The following is a 25,392-nucleotide window of genomic DNA, read 5'->3' on the forward strand; positions in this document are numbered from 1 at the left end:
TTTAAGCCAGCTTTTTCACTCTCCTCTTTCACTTTCATCAAGAGGTGTAACTCAGTTTTAACTGAAAGAACTACCATCTGGTCAGTGTCCAAGGTCTCTTAGAAATGGATTGGATGTTTCATCTGAATGCTTAAGGGCTATTCATCTGAATAGCCATAACAGGATAAATCAGAGGCTACTATCAGATTTAGCACTCTTGTCAAATGCTCCAGTGGAAAGGCCAAAGTTCAAGTGACACAGAGCAAAACTCTTCTCACATTAAGTGTTTGTCTCTTAAGCAAGGCTTTGACAGCATTTCAGTCCCTCGGGAAGCAGTATTACAAATCTTTCCATAATTATCATGGGAGCAAACAGGAAAGTCAGGTGATCAAATGGGTAACAAACAATAAAATTAGATGGCTAAAGGCAAATAGATGCTGTTCTGCCTTACCATCTCAGACAAAATTAATAGTGTTCTTATCAACCCTCCTCCCTTCTCAGAGAAAAAAAGCTGGAAAGGATGCCAAAATATGTATGAAAATGTAATGTCTTTTTTAATGTAGAAAATTTTCCATTTTAAGTTCTCCATAAACACTTAAAATAGAAACCATAGTAGTTTCAATTTATTAGTTGTTTCTTAATTTACTTTTCCTGCCTTCTCTTTTGAAATTGGCAGGATTCCAGATAGGCAATTATACATCCATTTGAAACTGTTAATTAATCCTCCTATCATTGCTTTTCAGAGAACCTAGAGAAACCATTGTTTTTGCAGCTTGATGGTAGGAACTGTAAGAAAATCACTGGAAGCACAGCAACATGATATGAAATAAAATTGTTCTTTGAGTGGATTTATTTCTTGAATGTGCATTTTTAGTGGAGAATTCACTGTGTATAGTGGTGACATTTACTGGTGATGTGGAGTAAATTGATTTCCCCGAAGTCATTTAACCAGCTTAACTATAATTGCAAGTGTAATCAATTAACTGCAAGGGCTCAAATTTCTTGTTTTGTCATGCTTTCCACAAGGAATATATGCAAAACTGTCTTACTAAACAGCTATTTAAAAAAAAAATTATTGCCAGGTATTTAGAATTCTCTATTCCAATATTAGAGGCCTACCCTGAACCATATTTTATGGACCTATAATTGAGGAAAAAATACTACTGGGTAGAATATGTGGCAGTATTATTTTAAGCACAGTGAAGCTAGAAGTATGTCTGTTCTTTCAAGGATAATGAGATACTTTGTCCATTATATGCTTTAGAAACTGTACAAATAAATAAACTATGGTACATCCAGAAAATAGAATATTATTCAACACTAAAAGGAAATGAGATCCTCAGCCATAAAAAGACATGGAAGAACCTTATATGAATATTGCTAAGGAAGGCAATCTGAAAATACCATGCACTATATGACTCCACAAATATGACATTATGGAAAAGGCAAAACTGTATCAAAAGTAAAAGCATCCTCAGTTGCCAGGGGTTGAAGTAGGAGGGAAATGAATAAGTAGAACACACAGGATTTTAAGGGCAGTGAAATACTCTGTGTGTCACCTCACACCAGTCAGAATGACCATCATCAAAAAATTTATAAGCAGTAAATGCTGGAGAGGATGTGGGGAAAAGCAAACCCTCCTATACTGTTGGTGGGAATGTAAGCTGATACAGCCATTATGGAGAACAGTATGAAGATGCCTTAAAAAATAGGAACAAAACTATCATATGACGCAGAAACCCCACTACTGGGCTTATACCCTGAGAAAACCATAACTGAAAAAGATATGTGTACCCAAGTGTTCATTGCAACACTGTGTACAGAAGACAGGACATGGAAGCAACTTGTATGTCCATCAACTGATACATGTATAAAGATGATGTGGTACATATATACAATGGAATATACTCAGCCACAAAAACAAATCTAAGTCAGTGCTAGTGATGTATATTAACCTAGAGCCTGTTATACAGAAGTGAAATAAGTCAGAAAGAAAAAAGCATAGTATATTAATGTGTGTGTGTGTGTGTGTGTATATATGTATAAAACCTAGAAAAATGATATATTGGTGAACCTATTTGCAGGGAAGGAATGGAGACATAGATGCAGAGAATGGACTTGTGAACCCAGTATGGGAGGGAAAGAGTTGAATGAATGGAGAAAGTAACATCAACATATATACACTATCAAGTATAAGGTGGATAGCTTGTGAGAAGTTGTTGTGGAGAACAGGGAGCCCAGTCTGGTGCTCAGTGATGACCTGGAAGAATCAGATGGGGGTAGGGGAGGGAGGCTAGGGAGGGAGAGGATGTGTGTATAATTATGGCTAATTTGTGTTGCTGTATGGCAGAAACCAACAAACACTGTAGAAACTTAAAAAAAAAAAGTGTGAAATATATAAAAAAAGAAAATACTCTGTGTAATACTATAATAGTGGTTATATGTTGCACATTTGTTAAACCCCATAGAGTGTATAGTACGATCAGTGAATCATAATGTGAACTCTGGACTTTGGGTAATTATGATATGTCATTGTAGGTTCATAAGTTGTAACAGATATTCCACTTTGGTGGGGAATGTTGATAATCCAGGACCCTATGCATGTGTGGTTTTATGGGAAGTCTCTGTACCTTCCCCCTAGTTTTGCTGTGAACCTCAAACTACGCTAAAGTAAAACTTAATAAATTTAAACCCAAATATAGAAACATATTTTTAAATTAAAAGAAAATTCTACATATATATTTTACAGAGCAGTTTTATAACAATACCCCATGTTTTTTAGCCCCAGAAATAGTTATTATATGGGTTTTCGAGTGCATTCTAAAATTTTCATCAAAAGTAGCTACCTTCATAAAGTCTAGATGCATTTTAGATTTTTCTCATATATATTTATACCTTCATTAAGGAAATGGCAACCCACTCCAGTGTTTTTACCTGGAGAATCCCAGGGTTGGTGGAGCCTGGTGGGCTGCCGTCTATGGGGTCGCACAGAGTCAGACACAACTGAAGCAACTTAGCAGCAGCAGCAGCATTGCTAAATCTCAAGTGATATGTTTATTTTGCCACCAAATTCTGATTTTTTAATTAAAATCAAGGTAAAAGCTGGATTCTTTAGTCACTGAATTCTTTTACTTTTCTGTCTTTGAAATTATTTATTCACATGGAATGTTATTCATTTAATAAATGCATTTGACAGAATGAGCCTTCAAAAAATGTTAAGCTAATTGTAGCTACCTTTTCTAAAACTTGGTCCTTAGTCAGTTTCACAATATGCATTGAGAAAATATTTCCCATATTCTCTTTTTAATTATGTATTCTGAAAAGTACTTCAGTTAGTTTATAATTTATTTCCCTTTATTGTATTCCACTTACTGTTGGCTATATTTTTATTTCATGTTTATGGATAAATGTAAGTGATGACCTAATGTTCCAAGATATCCTCATTATAATACTTTCTATTATTTTTTGAAGTGAATATATCAATTCAATTATGTTCAGTTCTATTGCTCAGTCATGTCTTACTCTTTGCGACCCCATGGACTGCATCACAACAGGCTTCCCTGTCCATCACCAACTCCCAGAGCATGCTCAAACCCATGTCTATTGAGTCAGTGATGCCATCCAACCATCTCATCCTCTGTTTTTCCCTTCTCCTCCTGCCTTTAATCCTTCCAAGCATCAGAGTCTTTTCCAATGAGTCAGTTCTTTGCATCAAGTGCCAAAGTACTGGAGTTTTAGCTTCAGCATCAGTCCTTCCAATGAATATTCAGGACTGATTTCCTTTAGGATGGGCTGGTTTGATCTCCTTGCAGTCCAAGGGACTCTCAAAAGTCTTCTCCAACACCACAGTTCAAAAGTATCAATTCTTCAGTTCTCAGCTTTCTTTATAGTCCAGCTCTGATATCCATACATGACTTGGAAAAACCATAGCTTTGACTAGTTGGACCTTTGTCAGCAAAGTAATGTCTCTGCTTCTATTACTATATTATGATCATAATTCTTATTCCTACAAGTCCCTAGATGACATAGATTTATTAATACCAATGTTTAGTTCATTCTATTTATTGATCATAATGCTTAACCTGGTAGCTGGACATCTGAAGCCATGCCTATTCTCAGGATTTTTATATTCCTCTGAGAATTGCTTATTATCTTTATAATGTCCCTTTTGGTCTTTTCAGGTGATTTATGATATCTAGATTACTCAAGTTTAATTTTATCTGGACTATTTACTGCTTTGTTATTAATTCTTGTTTAAAAGCTTAAGATTGGGGCTAGGTGCCTTTATATTAAACACTTTCTTGGGTTTTTATGGAATGCACTTTATCATTTGTGAAGCATCTGCTAATCTGGTAACAAACTACAGTGAAGAAAAGCAGTTTTCTTTATATCTTAACTTGTATTATAATAGCTTATCTGTTTTTCAAAGGCATAACTTTTATTGAAAGGATAAATAAAGGCCACGTTTGTATTTGCAAGCCTTTTGAATGTTTGGACAAAATTCTGGACAAAATTATGTATTTTAGGGTTCCTCTGACTCTGTCACTTATAGAAAAAGCTCGTGGTGTATGTGTGTGAAATATTGTAGGCTTCCTATCATATCTACATTTGTGTGCTCATTTTTAATGTCTATAAGTTGTTTCCTGAAAGGATGTCATGAAAGGGTTCTGAATAATGAAAACAAAACAAAAAATATGTAGTCCATGAATAGGCTACTGGAATAGGTCTGAGAAATATGGAGAAAGATTCTAAAATTCAAAACACATGTCTCTATGACATTCCTTTCCAAGTCCCTGTCTTGGGGTGGAGACTCATGAATTTACATGAATTCATAAACTAAAACCAGGATTTATTTTTGATCATTTACTACTTGCAGATGTTAAGGCTAGTCTTTCCTGAACTCCTTAGGGTAATTTACTGCAGATTAAGAGCAAGAGAAATTTCAAATAACAACATGTATAACCTTCAAAATTAGCTGACAAAGATATATGCTCCATTTCTATGATGTAGAATTGCTGCTGAAACTAGACACCCAGAGTAAGATTTTATCTTCAGCACCCTGTTCCTTAGTGAAGAATGAGTTTAGTAGCTAGAATATGAGTGAAAGTGTCTCTTTTTTAACTGAAATGTTTGAGTATGCAATATGCTATCTATGTTCTGTTTTTGCAAGCTTGAAAGCCATGTGTTGACTATGGTAGGTAGGGTCTCAAGGTAGATGGAACAGCAATGTATGGGTCATTCCTTATAGGAGAGAAGTCCAGGAGAGTAACTCAGTCAGAAAGTTCATCATTGTACCTTATGCAAGAGAGAAGTAAAATATTATTGTCTTAGTTAATCTTATGAGACTTAAGGTGGAAATTTAGGTCATTGATATGACAACCTTCCTATTTTCTAATGTAAGCAATTAATGCTTATGCAGAAAATATATAAACTCTCAACTTATGAAGCTCTCTAAACTATATTCTATTTGCATTCAACAAATTTTGACCAATTGTGTTTTAATTTTGTTGACTTGAATTCAAAATATTTTGTTATTTTCTTTATGACTTTGATCAGTGGGTTACTTAGAAGTGTGTGGCTTAATTTACAAATATTTATACCTTTTGTGTGTATTTCTCTTTTACTAATTTCTGGTTTATTTTAGTGGGTGTCAAAAGTACTTCTTGTGATTTTCTTTGTGTGTATTTTATTTTATGATTCAAAATATAGTTTGGTGAATATTCCAAGTTTACTTGAAAAAATATGTATTCTGCTGTTGTTGATTGAAGTGTTCTATAAATTTCAATTAGGTCAGAGTGAATGATAGTGTTTTTCGTATTATCTATATCCTATCTGATTTTCTGTGTATCTTTTATATTAATTCCTGATTGAAGAGCATTGGGGATTAAACTATAATTTTAAATTTGTCTATTTTCCTCAATTCAGTAGTCATTTTTTTGCTTCATATATTTGGAAACTCTCTTGTTATTACCTAAGCATTTAGGATTGTTAAAATCTTCTTAGTGAATTTTTCCCTTTATGATTATTCAGAATCTCTCTATCCCCCATAATAATCTTATTCTGATACTAATACAAACATTCCAGCATTCTTTTATTAGTATTTGCAGTCTCTATATTTTCATCATTTTATAGGCTTACATTTATCTCTGTTTTATATTAAAAATGAATTTATCATAGATAGTGTATTTTGAGGTTCCAATGTATTTAATTCAGTCTGGTAACCTCTGACATTTAATTCAAATTTAATACAAGTATTACTGTTGGCAAATTGAAATCCTACAAGACACTTGCCCCTTGGAAGAAAAGCTATGAAAAACCTAGACAGCATATTAAAAAGCAGAGACATCACTTTGCCAACAAAAGTCCTGTATAGTCAAAGCTATGGTTTTTCCAGTAGCGTGTACAGTTGTGAGAGTTGGACCATAATGAAACCTGGGCACTGAAGAATTGAAACTTTTGAAGTGTGATGCTGTAAAGACTTGAAAGTCCCTTGAACAGCACAGAGATTAAACCAGTCAATCCTAAAGGAATTCAACTCTGAATATTCACTGGAAGGACTGCTGCTGAAGCTTAAGCTTCAATACTTTGGCCACCTGATGCAAAGAGCCAACTCATTGGAAAAGACCCTGATCTGGGAGAGACTGAAGGCAGGAGGAAAGAGGGTGACAGAGGATGAGATGGTTGGATGGCATCACTGAGTCAGTGAACATGAATGATGTGGGCAAAGTGATGTCTTTGCTTTTTAATATGCTGTCTAGACTTATCATAACTTTTCTTCCAAGAAGCAAGCGTCTTTTAATTTCATTGCTGCAGTCACTGTCCACAGTGATTTGGAGCCCAAGAAAATGAAATTTGTCACTGTATCCATTTTTTCCCAGTTTGACATGAAGTGATGTGACCAAATACTATGATCTTAGTCTTTTGAATGTTGAGTTTTAAGTCAGCCTTTCACTCTCTTCTTTTCACCTTCATCAAGAGGCTCTTTAGTATCTCTTCACTTTTTGCCATTAGAGTGGTATCATCTGTATATCTGAGTTTATTATTATTTCTCCTAGCAATCTTGATTCCAGCTTGTGATTGATCCATCAAGACATTTCTCATGATGTACTCTGCATTGGCGTTAAAAAGCAAGGTGACAATATACAGCCTTGGCTTACTCTTTTCCCAATTTTGAACCAGTCTATTGCTTAATGTCTGGTTCTAACTGTTGCTCTTGACTTGATTACACTCTCACTCACTTCTTTAACTTCACCTGTCTACACAACACCATTTGATATTGTTCAAGTCTTATTAATTTTGTTCTGTTTTTTTTTCATTTTGTTCAAATATTTCCTTTGCCCTCAGGAAATGCCTCAGCTGGTCATAGTTTCTTACCTGATGGGATTCCCTACACTTCATTCCTGAAGTGTTTGGGCCATTAACTTCCCTGAAGGATTTGAATTGCAGTTTTTCATTGACCTCACAGACTTGGTAGCACTAAGATACCCAAAGGGATGTCTTGTGTTCCAGACACATTCTTCCTTACCTCAGTTGTGTAGTAGCATTCTAAACCCCCTCGGTAATCAGGGTTGGTCACCCTATTCAGTATAATAACTCTTTTCCTTGCCAGTTGATTCAGAGACATGAAAGGCTCGATGTATACAGATGACATTCAAATTCTAGTTTAATGAAATCCATTGCTGTGTGTCTTATTGGAAGTGATTCTTCCTTTGGGACTAAGACACCTATGCCAGAAGAATATATGGTCACAAGGATGAGAAGTATAAATTTTTAAAGTGGATTAGTAAGGATAATAGTGATTACCCCATTATTCCTGGATCCTAGAGAATACTGGGAATGAGAGAAATAGCTCCATATATTAGACATAGATTTAGAGCATGTATAGTCTTTGAGGATCTTGCCCCATGTATGCAAGGTATTTTCAGCTAACTAGCACTGTATTTGAGTTTTCAAAAGCTTATTCCACAATTCTATCAAGCCATCTGTTTCAGGATGATAAAAAACATAGTAATGGAAGTGCTGCTGGAGGAGAGGATGGCATCCCATTTCAGTATTCTTACCTGGAGAATCCCCATGAACAGAGGAGCCTAGTGGGCTAAAGTCCATGGGGTCACAAAGACTAAGACATGACTGAGTGACTAAGCACATCAGTGGAATCCTTGGGAGGCTGGGAATTCAATTTGTGTTATATTTTAGTCACTTTTAGGATGAAACCCTGTATTTGTTTTTCAAAAATCTTGGCCTTCTGGCTACAGGTTTCTTTGAGGGCACGTATAGACACCTGGAAGGTTGCAGTCTATGGCATCACAAAGAGTTGGACATGACTGAGTGACTAACCACACATGTAGACACTTGGATTTCTAGCCCCAAGTTCATCTTTTTCTTTCTGCATATTTTCCAGTGCAGTTAGGAGCAGCTGATATATTCCTTAGTTTGACTAATTTATTCTAAATTATCAAAAATATAGTCATGCAGAATTTTATCTTGTAAAAGCATTTGATTGGAATTGCCCAGTAATGACATTCTGAGTATCTCTGTTGTCACATCATGCCATGAGCTACCAGTGTCCTCTTACCACTGTAAATAAGAATCTTTAATGCCTTTAAATCTAATCAGTTTAGAGAACCAATTCAAGGGTGGGGGGTGAAGTGGAAACAGAACCAAATCAGAATATTCATCTGCAAGTTCCTGTTCCTCTAGAAAACCTCTCAATACCAAAATCTGTGTTAGGGTTCCACCAGAAAAAATAACCAGAACCAGTAGGAAGTATCTGAGTATGTAGAGATATATGGAAAGCTATTGAATTAAGTGACTGTGTGGAGAGAGGAGGAAGTCTGAAAAGTTGGAGGGCAGGCTTACAGACTGGAAACTTGAGCAGGAGGTGTGTCTGTGGTCTGTCAGCAGATTTTTTTTCTTTTTTCAGGAAACCTCAGTTTTGCTCTTTAAGCTTTTCATCTGATAGACTGAATCTGAAAACTCAGGTTATTGAAAGTTATCTCCTGTACTTAAAGTTACATGTGATTGTAGATGCCAATCAAGTATACAGAATACCTTCACATCAACATCTGAACAACTGGATTAGTTTGAACTGGGTGGATAGCCTAACCAAATTGACATATAAACTATCAATCACTGTATTTTATGACTAAGATTTACTGTTTCTCACCAAGGAATTTCCTTGTGCTTAGTCATTCAGTCGTGTCCCACTCTTTGCAGCCCTATGGACTGTATCCCCCCAAGTCTCGTCTGTCCATGGAATTTTCCAGGCAAGAACACTGGAGCGTGTTGACATGCCCTCCTCCAGGGGATCTTCCTGACTCAGAGATTGAACCCTGGACTCTTTGTCTTCTGCATTGGCAGGTGGGTTTGTTAACTCTTTACTACTAAGATCACCTGGGAAGCCCCATCAAGGAATAGAAGAGTTACATACATTACACTCTTCTTTCAACTGCCCTGAGAGGAGAAGAAAGGAATTTGTAAGTTTTGTTCCCCCTCTTTCACTTGCTGAAGACTTTTGCTTTCTGGGAGATAAGGATCCAGTGAAAGTGACAGGGATAGGCACCTGTCCTCACATAAATGATTACCTTTTTGAGAAAATTTGTGTTGTTCCCCCTGCATTTTAAAGCCTTTTCCTTTGAAAGAAGGACTACAGGAAGTATGTAGTTCTTGTCTCTGCTCCCCACAAGTAGTTAATCACCTTCTGTCACCTAAACCAGTCATCATGCTCTTTCTGATATCTTATCTTGCTCTACATTCCACATTTCTCAAGAGTATCTGGTGGAGGCCCAGAAAAAAGATCTTTGTGAGCGGGGACAAAATCCACTTGTTGGTGCAGTCCCACAATATTCCAGACTGACCTACCAGTCCATCCTTAACCTTTCAATTCATTTTATTATGGTTTTAACAAATTTCTTTTTATCTTCTTGTGTGGATGCTGATGTCTCTTCCTCCTAATCTGTGTCACAAGTGAGATGTCAGTGTGTCCCTTTTCTCCTTAAAGAGTCCTGTCTCTTTTTAGATATCCACTTATGTGGTTATCTTCTGACCACTGCTTGCTGCTGCTAAGTCACTTCAGTCGTGTCCGACTCTGTGTGACCCCATAGACGGCAGCCCACCAGGCTCCCACATCCCTGGGATTCTCCAGGCAAGAACACTGGAGTGGGTTGCCATTTCCTTCTCCAATGCATGAAAGTGAAAAGTGAAAGTGAAGTCGCTCAGTCATGTCCAACTCTTCACGACCCCATGGACTACAGCCTACCAGGCTCCTCTGTCCATGGGATTTTCCAGGCAAGAGTACTGGAGTGGGGTGCCATCGCCTTCTCCAGACCACTGCTTAGTAATGGCTAAAGAGAAGTTATGCTTTTATAGTTTATGTGGCATTTTGTCATTTTGACATTAAAGTGACCCATTTGAAGCTTTCTGCATAAGAAGTAGAAGTGGAAGTAAATATATAGTCTCTTATTAAAATTTTATTCACGATGTATATAAAAGTAATGGTCTGCTCTTATCATTCAGTTTGAAATCATAAAGCCATTTCCTTAATTTTCACAGTAATTCATTTTGAAAAGAAATAAAAATTTAATATGGTTTTAAATTTGTGAGCTCAAACTTATTATTATATAAAGTCCAAATTACAGCAGACAAAAAGTAAAGTCAGTTGTTATTAATAATATGGCAGAAAATAATGAGAAAATTTAGGCAAGAATTAGAGCATGGATTAGTTGTCTTTTTGGATCAATACATATAACTCATTGGTTATTACAAATGTTCATTTTGATCATGTATGAGTTATTGATTTTTGTATGGTATTGCTGTTGTAAAAGATGTGAAACTGTATTAATCTAGATGAAAAACTTTTTATTGTAAAAAGACCTTGATCAAGGCTTATGAGCATAGGCTTTATAGAATGGACTAATCCCAGCTGGTGTAGATTGACCACACAGTTAGATCCTGGCCTTCCTGGAGTATGATGGTGAATCTTGATTAACTCTGTGGAATATATACTCAAAAATAAATGATTTTCAATTTTTAACTTTGGTCAGTAAGTTGTTTGGGATACCAGAAAGGTATCCCATTCTGGATTTTGTAGTCAATAATTACATCTGGTTTTAGAATCCTAATGGAGTTTGACTTTAGCATAAGTCAGGTCACTGGAAAGTGCTTAAATGACAAACTTAATGTAAGAAACCCCCACCTTGAGATGACTTCGGGTCTCATGGTACCTAGATGCTTCAAATATGCATCAATGGTAGTTAAGAGTTGGAAGCAAAATGCATCCCATGTGATCCCATAAGTTTTCTATATGTTACCTAGAGGTAAGTTCATCTTATATGCATTACTTTGAAACTTGACTTTTTAGTTAAATGTTATTATTTCTTTCCCACATCTATACATAAGGAACCATCTCATTCTTTCCAATAAATAAGTAGCATTCTACATTAAATAAACATTTAAATATCTGATTCCTATTAAACATTGTGTGAAAATTGCCATCTCTTTAAATATATAAGTTTTTAATCTTTTTGTGAAGTCTAAACTTGGAATAAAAAGGGCATGATCAGCAAACTATCTAATATTAATGATGTGACTCACTTAATCATAGAGAATTAAATAGTGTAGTTCTAGTCAGCCATCTAAATTTAAAGAAAAACATAAAATAAGCACATTATTACAGCAAAAAAAAAAATCAATGAGAAATACAAGGAAAATACAGTATAATCTTAAATATAACTAGTAAGGTGGCCACAGTTAGGATTTGGGTACATAGTAGAAATTTGTTATTCACTAGAGATATATTCTAGGATATTTTGAAATTCATAATTGTGTAAAACTATAGCATATGATTTATTACTTGTAAGATCTGTAGCCCTGAAGATTAAATTTGCTTACATTTTAATTGAGAAACAAACCAAATTGTGATGTGTGTGCTAGGCATTTGTATGGAAAAGATAAAGTTCTGACTATATTTTTAGAGTGAAGATCCAAAGTAAAATTCAGTTAAAAGCTGAGTTTTTCTTCTTAAATTATGCAAGTTTGTAGAAATATATTAATGCTTAACTTCATCTTAAAGATATAGAATATGGCATTTATTTTCATTATTTTAAAAATGTTAGGTATGCATCAGTGTTCTATATATAATGCACCTATTATATTATATATATATATATATATATATATATACATACATATATAACATGCTACTATGTATAACATATATATGACTATATTTGTTTATATAAAATCAGTGTTTTGGTGTTTTTCTTTCTGGCTTACTTCATTCTGTATAATAGACTCCAGTTTCATCCACCTCATTAGAACTGATTCAAATGTATTCTTTTTAATGGCTGAGTAATACTCCATTGTGTATATGTACCACAGCTTTCTTATCCATTCATCTGCTGATGGACATCTAGGTTGCTTCCATGTCCTGGCTATTATAAACAGTGCTGTGATGAACATTGGGGTATACTAATGCATATATATGGAATTTAGAAAGATGGTAACAATAACCCTATATACGAGATGGCAAAAGAGACACTGATGTATAGAACAGTCTTTTGGACTCTGTGGGAGAGGGAGAGTGTGGGATGATTTGGGAGAATGGCATTGAAATATGTATAATATCATATATGAAATGAGTTGCCAGTCCAGGTTTGATGCATGATACTGGATGCTTGGGGCTGGTGCACTGGGACAACCCAGAGGGATGGTACAGGGAGGGAGGAGGGAGGAGGGTTCAGGATGGGGAGCACATGTATACCTGTGGCAGATTCATGTTGATATATGGTAAAACCAATACAATATTGTAAAGTTAAAAAATAAAATAATTTTTTAAAAATCCGTGTTTTGAATATGATTAAAATTTCTATGTCTATTTTATATGAACTGCATTTTTTTTTAATGAATGGATTTCAGTCTGGTAAATTTTCTTATTACTTCTGTGTTTTTCTCCATTGTTGTTCAATGTTCAGTCTCAGTCATTTCTGAGTCTTTGAGACCCCATAAACTGCAGCACACCAAGCTTCTTTGCCCTTCACTATCTCTCGGAATTTGTTCACATTCATGTGATGCCATCCAACCATCTTATCTTCTGTGGCCCCCTTCTTCTCCTGCCTTCAATCTTTCCAAGCATTAGAGTCTTTTCTAATGAGTATTTTTCACATCAGGTGGCCAAAGTTTTGGAGCTTCAGATTCAGCATCAGTCCTTCCAATGAATATTCAGAGTTGATTTCCTTTAGGATTGACTAGTTTATATTCTTGCTGTCCAGGGAGCTCTCAAGAGTCTTCTCCAGCACCACAGTTCTAAAGCATCAATTCCTCAGCACTCAGTCTTCTCAATGATTCAACTCTCACATTTGTACATGACTACTGGAAAAAACATAGCTTTGACTCTACGAACCACTGTTGGCAAAGTGATGTCTCTCCTTTTTAATACCTTGTCCAGGCTTGTCATAGCTTTCTTTGCAGGGAGGAAGCGTCTTTTACTTTCATGGCTACAGTCAACAGACACAGTGATTTTTAGCTTAAGAAGTGATGGGACCAGTTGTCACAATTTTAATTTTTTTAATGTTGAATTTCAAGTCAGCTTTTTCACCATCATCAAGAGACTCTATAGTTCTTCACTTTCTGCCATGAGAGTGGTATCATCTGAATATCTAAGGTTTTTTATATTCTTTATGGCAGTCTTGGTTCCAGCTTGTGAGTAATCCAGCCCAACATTTTGCATGATGTATTCTGAATATAACTTAAGTAATCAGGGTTGTAGTATACAGCTTGACATACTCCTTTCCCAAATTTGAACTAGTCAGTTGTTTCATGTCCAGTTCTAACTGTTGCTTCTTTTCCTGCATACAGGTTTCTCAAGGGACAAGTGAGGTGGTCTGGTATTCCTGTCTCTAAGAATTTTCCACAGTTTGCTGAGATCCACACAGTCAAAGGCTTCAGCATAGTTAATGAAGCAGATGTAGTTTTTTTTTTTTCCCCTTGCTTTTTCTATGATCCCACAGATGTTGACAATTAGATTTCTGGTTCCTCTACCTTTTTTAAATGTAGCTTGTACATCTGGAAGTCCTCAGTTCACATACTGTTGAATGGTAGCTTGAAGGATTTTAAGCATTACCTTGTTAGCAGGTGAAATGAGCACAATTGTACAGTAGTTTGAACATTCTTTGGCATTGCATTTATTTGGGATTGGAATAAATACTTACCTTTTCCAATCCTGTGATTACTGCTGACTTTCTCAAATTTCCTGGCATATTCAGGGTAGCTCTTTAACAGCATCATCTTTTAGGATTAGAAGTGGATCAGGTGGAATTCCTTCACCTCCACTAGCTTTGTTTGTAGTAATGCTTCCTAAGGCCAACTTGACTTCACATCCTAGGATGTCTGGCCCTAAAGGAGTGACCACACCATTGTGTTTATCCAGATCACTAAGACCTTTCTGTATAGTTCTTCTGTGTATTCTTGCCACCTCTTCTTAATCTCTGCTGCTTCTGTTAGGTCTTTGCCATTTTTGTCCTTTTATTATCTTTTATCTTTGCATAAGATGTTCCCTTGGTATTTCCAATTTTATTGAAGTGATCACTAGTCTTTCCCATCTTATTTTTTTGCTCCATTTTTTGCATTGCTCACTTAAGAAGGCTTTCTTTTCTCTCCCTGCTATTCTCTGGAATTCTGCATTCAATTGAGTATATCTTTCCCTTTGTCCCTGCCTTTGACTTCTCTTCTCAGCTATTTGTAAGGCCTCAGACAAGCACTTTGCCTTCTTGCATATTTTTCCCAGTTAGGGAGATTTTGGTCACCACCTACAGTGGAATGCTACAAACCTTTGTCCTAAGTTCTTGAGGCATTCTATCAGATCTCATCCCTTGAATCTATTTGTCATTTTCACTGTATAATCACATGGGATTTGATTTAGGTCATACCTGAAAGGCCTAGTGATTTTGCCTACTTTCTTCAATTTAAGTCCGAATTTTGCAATAAGGAGCTCATAATCTGAGCCATAGTCAGCTCCCTGTCTTATTTTTGCTGACTGTGTAGAGCATTTGAATCCGTCAGTTTATTTCAGTCGTTCAGCGTATCCAACTCTTCACAACTCCATGGACTACAGCACACCAGGCTTCGATGTCCATCACAAACTCCTGGAGCTTACTCAAATTCATGTCCATTGGTCAGTGATGCAATTCAGCCATCTCATCCTCTGTCATCCCCTTCTCCTCCTGCCTTCAATCTTTCCCAGCATCAGGTTCTTTTCCAGTGAGTCAGTTCTTCGCATCAGGTGGCCAGAGAACTGGAACTTCAGTTTCAGCATCAGTCCTTCCAGTGAATATTAGGACTAATTTCCTTTAAGATTGTCTGGTTTATCTCCTTGGAGTCCAAGGAACTCTCAAGAGTCTTCTCCAACACCACAGTTCAAAAGCATTAATTCTTTGGCGGTCAGCTTTATTTATGGCCCAACTCTCATGTCCATACATGACTACTGGAAAAACCATATCTTTGACTAGATGAACCTTTGTTGGCAAAGTAATGTCTCTGCTTTTCAATATGCTGTCTAGGTTGGTCATAGCTTTTCTTCCAAGGAGAAAGTGTCTTTTAATTTTATGACTGCATTCACCATCTGCAATTATTTTGTAGCCCAAGAAAATAAAGTTTCACACTGTTTCCATTGTTTCTTCTTCTATTTTCTATGAAGTTATGGACTGGATGCCATGATCTTAGTTTTCTGAATGTTGAGTTTGAAGTCAGCTTTTTCACTATCACATTAATCAAGAGTTTCTTTAGTTCCTTATCACTTTCTGCCATAAGAGGGGTGTGATCTACACATCTGAGGTCATTGATATTTCTTCTAGCAATCTTAATTCCAGCTTGTGCTTCATCCAGCCTGGCATTTTGCATGAAGTACTCTGCATATGTTAAATAAGCAGGGTGACAATATACAGCCTTGACATATACTCCTTTTCCAATTTGGATTCAGTCTGTTGTTCCATGTCCAGTTCTAACTGTTGCTTCTTGACCTATAAGGTTTCAGAGGTGGAAGGTAAAGTGGTCCGATAGTCCCGTCACTTTAAGAATTTTCCACAGTTTGTTGTGATCCACACAGTCAAAGGTGTTAGTGAAGTCCATGAAACATAAATAAACATTTTTCTGGAATTGTCTTACTTATTCTATGATCCAACAGATGTTGGACATTTGATCTCTGGTTCCTCTGCATTTCTAAAATCCAGCTTAAACTTCTGAAGTTCTTGGTTCATGTACTGTTGAAGCCTACTTTTAGAATTTAAAACATTACTTTGCAAGTGTGTGAAATGAGTGCAATTATGCAGAAGTTTGAACATTCTTTGGCATTACCTTTCTTTGGGATTTGAATGAAAACTGACCTTTTCCAGTCCTGTGGCCACTACTGAGTTTCCAAATTTGCTGGAATATTTAGTGCAACACTTTCACAGCATCATCTTTTAGGATTTGAAATAGCTCACCTGGAATTCCATCACCTCCATTAGCTTTGTTAGTAGTGATACTTCCTAAGGCCCACTTGACTTTGGACTCCAGGATGTCTGGATCTAGGTGAGTGATCACACCATCGTGGTTATCTGGGTCATAAGATCTTTTTGTATAGTTCTTCTGTGTATTCTTGCCACCTCTTTTTAATATCTTCTGCTTCTGTTAGGTCTATATCATTTCTGTCCTTTATTGTGCCCATCTTTCCATGAAATGATCCCTTGGTATCACTAATTTTCTTTAAGTGATCAAAAGTCTTTCCCATTCTATTGTTTTCCTCTATTTCTTTGTATTGCTCACTTAAGAAGGCTTTCTTATCTCTCCTTGCTATTCTTTAAAACTCTGCATTCAGATAGATATCCTTTACTTTTTTGTCTTTAGCTTCTCTTTTTTAATCAGCTATTTGTAAGGCCTCCTCAGACAACTATTTTGCCCTTTTGCATTTCTTTTTCTTGGGGATGGTCTTGATCACTACCTCCTATACAGTGTCACAAACCTCTGTCCATATTTCTTCAAGCACTCTGTCTATAATATCTAATCCTTTGAATCTATTTCTCATTTCCACTGTATAATTGTAAGGTATTTGATTTAGGTCATACCTGAATGGTCTAATGGTTTTCCCTACTTTATTCAATTTAAGTTTGAATTTGGCAATAAGGAGTTCATGATCTGAACCACAGTCAGCTCCCAGTCTTGTTTTTGCTGACTGTATACAGCTTCTCCATCTTTGGCTACAAAGAGTATGATCAGTCTGATTTCAGTATTGACCATCTGGTGATGTCCATGTGTAGAGTCTTCTCTTGTGTTGTTGGAAGAACGTGTTTGCTATGACCAGTGCATTCTCTTGGCAAAACTGTGTTAGCCTTTGCCCTGCTTCATTTTGTACTCCAATGCCAAATTTATTATTTGTTATTTGAAACTGTTATTCCAGGTATCTCTTGACTTCCTACTTTTGCATTCCAGTTCCCTATGATGTAGAGGACATCTTTTTTTGGTGTTAGTTCTAGAAGGTCTTATAGGTCATCCTAGAACTATTCAACTTCAGCTTATTCAGCATTAATGGTTGGGACATAGACCTGGATTATTGTGATATTGAATGGTTTGCCTTGAAAACAAACAAAAATATTCTGTCATTCTTGAGATTGCCCCCCAAGTACTGTATTCTGGACTCCTTTGTTGACTGTAAGGGCTACTCTGTTTCTTCTGAGGGATTCATCTGAATTAAATTAGCCATTCTGGTCCATTTTAGTCCCCTGATTCCTAAAATGTCAATGATCACTCTTGAATCTCCTGTTTCATCACTCCAGTTTACCCTGAAACATGGAACTAACATTGCAGGTTCCTATGCAGTATTGCTCTTTACCACATAGAACTTTACTTCCATCACCAGTCATATCTCAGTGGGAGACTGAGCCAGACTTGCCTGTGAGTGTCCAGGAGTCTCCAGTGGAGGCTTGGGTTGAGATATTGGCCTCAGGCCAAACACCAAGGAGGGAACACAGCCCTGCCCATCCTCAGAAAATTGGATTAAAGTTTTACTGAACAAGGCTCTACCCATCAGAACAAGACCCAGTGAAAACAACACATCAGGAAGCTTCCTTAAGCCTCTTATCCTTATTCATCAGAGGGCAGACAGAATGAAAACCACAATCACAGAAAACTAAAAAAAAAAAACTGATCACATGGACCACAGCCATGTCTAACTCAGTGATACTATGAACGATGCCATGTAGGGCCACCCAAAACAAAATGGGTCATGTTGAAGAGTTCAGAGAACACGTGGTCCACTGGAGAAGGGAATGGCAAACCACTTCTGTATTCTTGCCTTGAGGACCCCATGAACAGTAGGAAAAAAAGATGTGACACTGAAAGATGAACTCCCCAGATTGGTAGTTGTTATATACATACATATGTACGACAGAATGGTCTCTGTTTTCAAGGTGAACTATTCAACATCACAGTAATCCAGGTCTATGTCCCAACCACTAATGCTGAATAAGCTGAAGTTGAATAGTTCTAGGATGACCTACAAAACCTTCTAGAACTAACACCAAAAAAAGATGTCCTCTACATCATAGAGAACTGAAATGCAAAAGTAGGAAGTCAAGAGATACCTGGACTAACAGATTCAAATAACAAATTTGGCCTTGGGGTACAGAATTAAGCAGGGCAAAGGCTAATAGAGTTCTGCCAACAGAACGCACTGGTCATAGCAAACACCCTCTTCGAACAACACAAGAGAAGACTCTACACATGGATGTCACATGATGGTTGACACTGAAATCAGACTGATTACATTCTTTGCAGCCAAAGACGGAGAAGCTCTATAGAGTCAGCAAAAACAAGACCAGGAGCTGACTGTGGCTCAGATCATGAGCTCCTTATTGCCAAATTCAGACTTAAATTGAAAAAAATAGGGAAAATCATTGACCATTCAGGTATGACCTAAATCAAACACTTTACAATTATACAATGGAAGTGACAAACAGATTCAAGGGATTAGATCTGATAGGGCGCCTGAAGAACGGAGGTTTGTGACATTATACAAGAGGCAGAGATCAATACCGTCCCCAAGAAAAATGCAAAAAGGCAAAATGGTTGTCTGAGGAGGCCTTACAAATAGCTGAGAAAAAAAGAGAAGCCAAAGGTAAAGGAGAAAAGGAAAGACATACCATCTGACTGCAGAGTTCCAAAGAATAGCAAGGAGAGATAAGAAAGCCTTCTTAAATGAACAATGCAAAGAAATAGAGGAAGACTAGAGGAATGGGAAAGACTAGAGATCTCTTCAAGAAAATTAGCGATACCAAGGGAACATTTCATGCAAAGATGGGCTTGATAAAGGACAGAAATGGTATAGATTTACAGAAGCAGAAGATATTAAGAAGAGGTGGCAATAATACACAGAACTATCCAAAAAACATCTTTATAACCCAGATAACTACCATGGTGTGATCACTCACCTAGATCCAAACATCCTGGAGTCCAAAGTCAAGTGGGCCTTAAGAAGCATCGCTATGAACAAAGCTAATGGAGGTGATGGAATTCCAGATGAGCTCTTTCAAATCCTAAAAGATGATGCTGTGAAAGTGCTATGCTCAATATGCCAGCAAATTTAGAACTCAACAGTGGCCATAGGACTGGAAAAGGTCAGTTTTCACTCCAATACTAAAGAAAGGCAATGCCAAAGAGTGTTCAAACTACCACACAATTGCACTCATCTCACACACTAGCAAAATAATGTTCAAAATTCTCCAAGCCAGGCTTCAATAGTACATGAATCGTGAAATTTCACATGTTTGAGCTGGATTTAGAAAAGACAGAGGAACCAGAGATCAAATGGCCACCATCCATTGGATTATTGAAAAAGCAAGAGAGTTCCAGAAAAACATCTACTTCTGCTTTTTTGACTACACCAAAGTCTTTAACTGTGTAGATCACAAAAACTGTGGAAAATTCTTAAAGAGATGGGAATACCAGACCACCTTACCTGCCTCCTGAAAAATATGTATGGAAGCCAAGAAGCAACAGTTAGAACTGGACATGGAGCAACAGACTGGTTCCAAATTGGGAAAGGAGTATGTCAAGGCTGTATATTGTCACCCTGCTTATTTAACTTATATGCAGTGTACATCATGCAAAATGCCAGGCTGGATGAAGCACAAGCTGGAATCAAGATTGCTGTTAGAAATTTCAATAACCTCAGGTATGCAGTTGACACCACCCTTATTGCATAAAGCAGAGAGAACTAAAAGACCTCTTGATAAAAGTGAAAGAGGAGGGTGAAAATTTTGGCTTAAACTCAACATTCAGAAAACTAAGATCATGGCATCAAGTCCCATCACTTCATGGCAAATAGATGGAGAAAAATGGAAACAGTGACAGACTTTATTTTTGGGTGCTCAAGAATAACTGCCGATGGTGACTGCAGCCTTAAAATTAAAAGACGTTTGCTCCTTGGAAGAAAAATTATGACCAACCTAGACAGCATATTAAAATGCAGAGACATTACTTTGCCAACAAAGGTCCGTCCAGTCAAAGCTATGGTTTTTCTAGTAGTCATGTATGGATGTGAGAATTGGACTCTAAAGATAGCTGAGTACCAAAGAATTGATCCTTTGAACTATGGTGTTGGAGAAGACTCTTGAGAGTTCTTTGGAGTGCAAGGAGATTCAACCAGTCTTGAACATTCATTGAAAGGACTGATGCTGATGCTGATGCTGAAACTCCAAACTTTTGGCCACTGAGGCAAAGTACTGACTCATTGGAAAATATACTGATGCTGAGATAGATTGAAGGCAGAAGGAGAAGGGAACAACAGAGGAGGAGCTGGTGGGATGGCATCACCAAATCAACGGACATGAGTTTGAGTAAGCTCTGGGGGTTGATGATGGACAGGGAAGTCTGGCATGCTGCAGTCCATGGGTTTGAAAAGTTCGGACATAACTGAGTGACTAAACTGAGCTTATGATGTTAGCTGTGAGTTTGGCATATATGCTCTTTATTATGTTGTTGAAGTCTGTTTCTTTGATGCTCAATTTTTTAAGAGTTTTAAGATGAAATGGTGTTGAGTTTTGTCAAAGGCTCCCCTGATACATCAGCTGTTAAAAGAATCTGCCTGGACTGCAAGGACCCTGGTTTGATTCCTGGGTCAGGAAGATCCTCTGGAGAAGATATAGGCCACCCACTCCAGTATTCTTGGGCTTCCCTTGTTGCTCATCTGGTAAAGAATCTTCCCACAGTGTGGGAGACCTCAGTTTGATCCCTGGGTTGGCAAGATCCCCTGGAGAAGGAAAAGGCTACTCACTCCAGTATTCTGGCCTGAGGAATTCAATGAACTGTATAGTCCATGGGGTCGCAGAGTCAGACAAGACTGACTGACTTTCACTTTCACTTTGTCAAGTGCATGTTCTGCATCTGTTGATATGATCATGATTTTTATTTTTCATTCTATCAGTGCTATGTAGCACATACTGATTTGCATATGTTGAACCACCTTTGAAGCACAAGCTGGAATCAAGATTGCCAGAAGAAATATCAATAACCTCAGATATGCAGATGACACCACCCTTATGGCAGAAAGTGAAGAAGAACTAAAGAGCCTCTTGATGCAAGTGAAAGAGGAGACTGAAAAAGTTGACTTAAAGCTCAACACTCAGAAAACTAAGATCATGGCATCTGGTCCCTTCACTTCATGGCAAATAGATGGGGAAACAGTGGAAACAGTGCCTGACTTTATTTTGGGGGGGCTCCAAAATCACTGTAGATGGCGACTGTAGCCATGAAATTAAACGACGCTTATCATTGGAAGAAAAATTATGACCAACTTAGACAGCATATTAAAAAGCAGAGACATTACTTTGTCAATAAAGGTCTGTCTAGTCAAGGATATGGTTTTTTCAGTAGTTATGTATGGATGTGAGAGTCAGACTAGAAAAGAAGCTGAGCATGGAAGAATTGATCCTTTTGAACTGTGGTGTTGGATAAGACTCTTGAGAGTCCCTTGGACTGCAAGGAGATCCAACCAGTCCATCCTTAAGGAAATCAATCCTGAATATTCATTGAAAGGACTGATGATGAAGCTGAAACTCCAATACTTTGACCACCTGATTCGAAGAACTGACTCGTTTGAAAAGACCCTGATGTTGGGAAAGATTGAAGGTGGGAGGAGAAGAGAACGACAGAGGATGAGATAGTTGAATGGCACCACCGACTCAATGGACATGAATAAATGACTTAACCTTAGGCAAGTATTATGTTTCAGAGTCAAAATATGTCCTGTATGGAGATATTTATATGCAACAAGTTTTTCTTTTCTTTATTAGTTTAGCACAATGCAATTGAATCTGTGTCATTTCTGAATATCTAATGTGAAATTGTCCATTTGTTTACCCTTTTTTGGTTGTTACCATTGAGGAAATATTTTCTTACAGAAATCAGAGAGCACTCATTTTATAAATTTTTTATTTCTTTTTAATTTAAATCTATTTTGGAAATTCCTGCATATTCTCTGAATAGGAGATATTTTCCATGACATCCAGAATATGTTTATAGGCTTCCTTTCTAAATTTTATTAATATTCATTTTTAAAAATAACTGATTCTCATTGCCTTGCATTTATTAAGACTACAAATTAAAAATTAGTATATAGGTGAAAATGTGTAGAGTGATGAAATTTAAAAACATTTATTGATTCTTCTAAAAAACATAATAAATGTTTTTTAGAAGCAGTTTTATGAACTCTTATGTAATAAAGATGCAGAGCTTTAAAAAGATGACCTAGATATTGCTTTTCTTTTTTCTTTTTTCCTGTATGTGGAGGAATAATTCTATATCCCTGATTTTTTATTCTGATTGATTTATTTTAAAAAATCCTTGTAACATTTTAATAAGACTTGTGTTGATTTCATATTTCATTGATAGTAATCAAAAAATGTTTCATTCAGCATATGCCTAAACCATACATAATTCAGAGAAGAAAATGGTTTTTTGAAAGGAAGTTGCTTTTGATTTAAAGCTCTAAGAATTCTAATCTAAATTTAGTAGGACTTTTAACCTCAAAATGACAGTTTACAGCCAACTCTCCCCTCAAGGACTTACTATTTCATTCTCTCTCTTTTTTTATCTGCAATAAAGAAATAATCAAAATCTGTCAGATGACACATGTAACAACTTCAAGTTCTGGGAAATTCAGCACTTTGCACTGGATGAGTCCACAGAAATGCTTTTGGGGACATTTCCTGGGGGCAAACACTCTGCATTTGTATCCCACTAGCATGGTACACAGGTAGTAGTCAAAAGGTTGTGTTTTCATGGTTTTGAGGATTAAAGAAAGAGTTATCTTCATATGTTTTAAGTGGAAATGTATGTATAACAAAATTTAAAGATAAAAATGTAAGCGTAAAAAAAAAGTTCAAAAGTGAGTAAGTTGGAATTTTAAACTTTTTTTTTTTTTCTCACTTTTATGCCAAGAGTTAAAAGTAGCAATGGTAAAAAAATAAAAATTAAAAAAAAAAAAAGAGTAGCAATGGGGGTAACTTGTAGCATGCTGTGTTGATTGTCATGGAGAAATTCTCAAGGAGAACTGGATACTGTGCTAGGAGCTATGTTGATTTTGAATGCTTCCTCCTTCATTCACTTTAGTCACCACTCAACCCAGTTTTCCCATCAATATTCTGACCTTTGTCCATGAACTGAATTATTTGGTAAATCGTCTATGATTCTGTTTCTCACCTACCATCTTTGGACCTTTTTTATTTAGAAAATACACCAAAATCCTAAATAGATGCATTAACTCCTTCTCTCTCATAAATATGATGAAAATTTGGTCCAATTTATAATCTAGGGGAAAAAAAACAAAATCAAAACAATGACAGTGATAACGATGATAATATATAAATCTGAAGGTTAGAGGTAGGGGAAGAAATGATGAAATTTATAAAGAAAACAAACCACACATAATAATATTTTAATCATTAGCTTGGATTCAGGAAAAGAATGAAGAATGAATCAAACCAGTCAATCCTGAAGGAAATCTACCCTGAATATGCACTGGATGGACTGTTGCTGATGCCGAAGCTCCAGTACTTTATCTGCTGCTAAGTCGCTTCAGTCGTTTCCAACTCTGTGCAACCCCATACATGGCAGCCCACCAGGCTCCACCATCCCTGGGATTCTCCAGGCAAGAATACTGGATTGGGTTGCCATTTCCTTCTCCAATGCATGAAAGTAAAAAGTGAAAGTGAAGTCGCTCAGTTGTGCCCAACTCTTAGCGACCCCATGGACTGCGGCCTATCAGGCTTCTCCATCCCTGGGATTTTCCAGGCAAGAGTACTGGAGTGGGTTGCTGTTGCCTTCTCTGATGATGTGAAAAGGCAACTCATTGAAAAGACCATGATGCTGGGAAAGATTGAAGGCAAAAGAAGAAGAGGGCAGCAGAGTATAAGATGGTTAGATAGCATCACCAACTCAAAGGACATGAATTTGAGTAAACTTTGGGAGACAGTGGAGGACAGAGGAGCCTAGTGTGCTATGGTCCATGAGGTCATAAAGAGTTGGACACTACTTAGCAGCTCAACAGCAACGACAATGAAGAATGAAAGATATTGACAAGTGTGAAGGTAGTATCCCAATTCTGGACCAATCATAAAACTGGGAAATAATGACCAATTCAACCCAATAGCTTACCCACTCTGCTCTCTGTAGTTTTAAAAAGTCTTTAATGGAAAAATGTTAAATGATAAATATACTATAAATTTAGGAACATGTTTTTGATGGAATGGTAGAATAGTCAAAACTGTTTTAGATAAAACTGGAAAATATAGAATACCAAAATGTTGGAACAAAAAATACAGTTTAACCATAGAGGTACAAAAGGTTAGTATTTTGTTTTATTAATATATTCTTTCACGGACAATACTATATGCTTTATATGTATAAGCTCATTAATTCTATTCAAGAAACTTTTGAAGTAAATATTAATTTTGTTAATATTTAACAATATTAACAATAATATCATATTGTTCCATTTTCCATTCTTTTCACCAGCACTGTTTTATGTGGAATTCCTCAGCACAGGACATGCTGTGATTTTTCTTGGTATTTGCTATCTATTTCTCTTGCCTTCCCCTCCATTCATTCCTCATCAGCAGCGTCTCTCACACAAACACATGTAACACATATTTATTCCCTCACACACTCATACCTTGACCTTAGCTCTTCTTTACCTGAGGTCTCTATTCATTGTAAACTTGTTCACATGGAAAATGCAGGGATCTCTTCTCTGTTGTATTGCTTCCTTCTATTTTGTGATCTTCTGGACAAAGATAGAATTTGGGCACATTTGTGACACTCCATTTATGTTTATATATTTTTATCATTTGTTTTTTCTTCTCTCAATTAATATTGATTTATAATTAC

This window comes from Bos taurus, chromosome 8, assembly GCF_002263795.3.
Source record: "Bos taurus isolate L1 Dominette 01449 registration number 42190680 breed Hereford chromosome 8, ARS-UCD2.0, whole genome shotgun sequence".
In the NCBI taxonomy this organism is placed as follows: Eukaryota; Metazoa; Chordata; class Mammalia; order Artiodactyla; family Bovidae; genus Bos; species Bos taurus.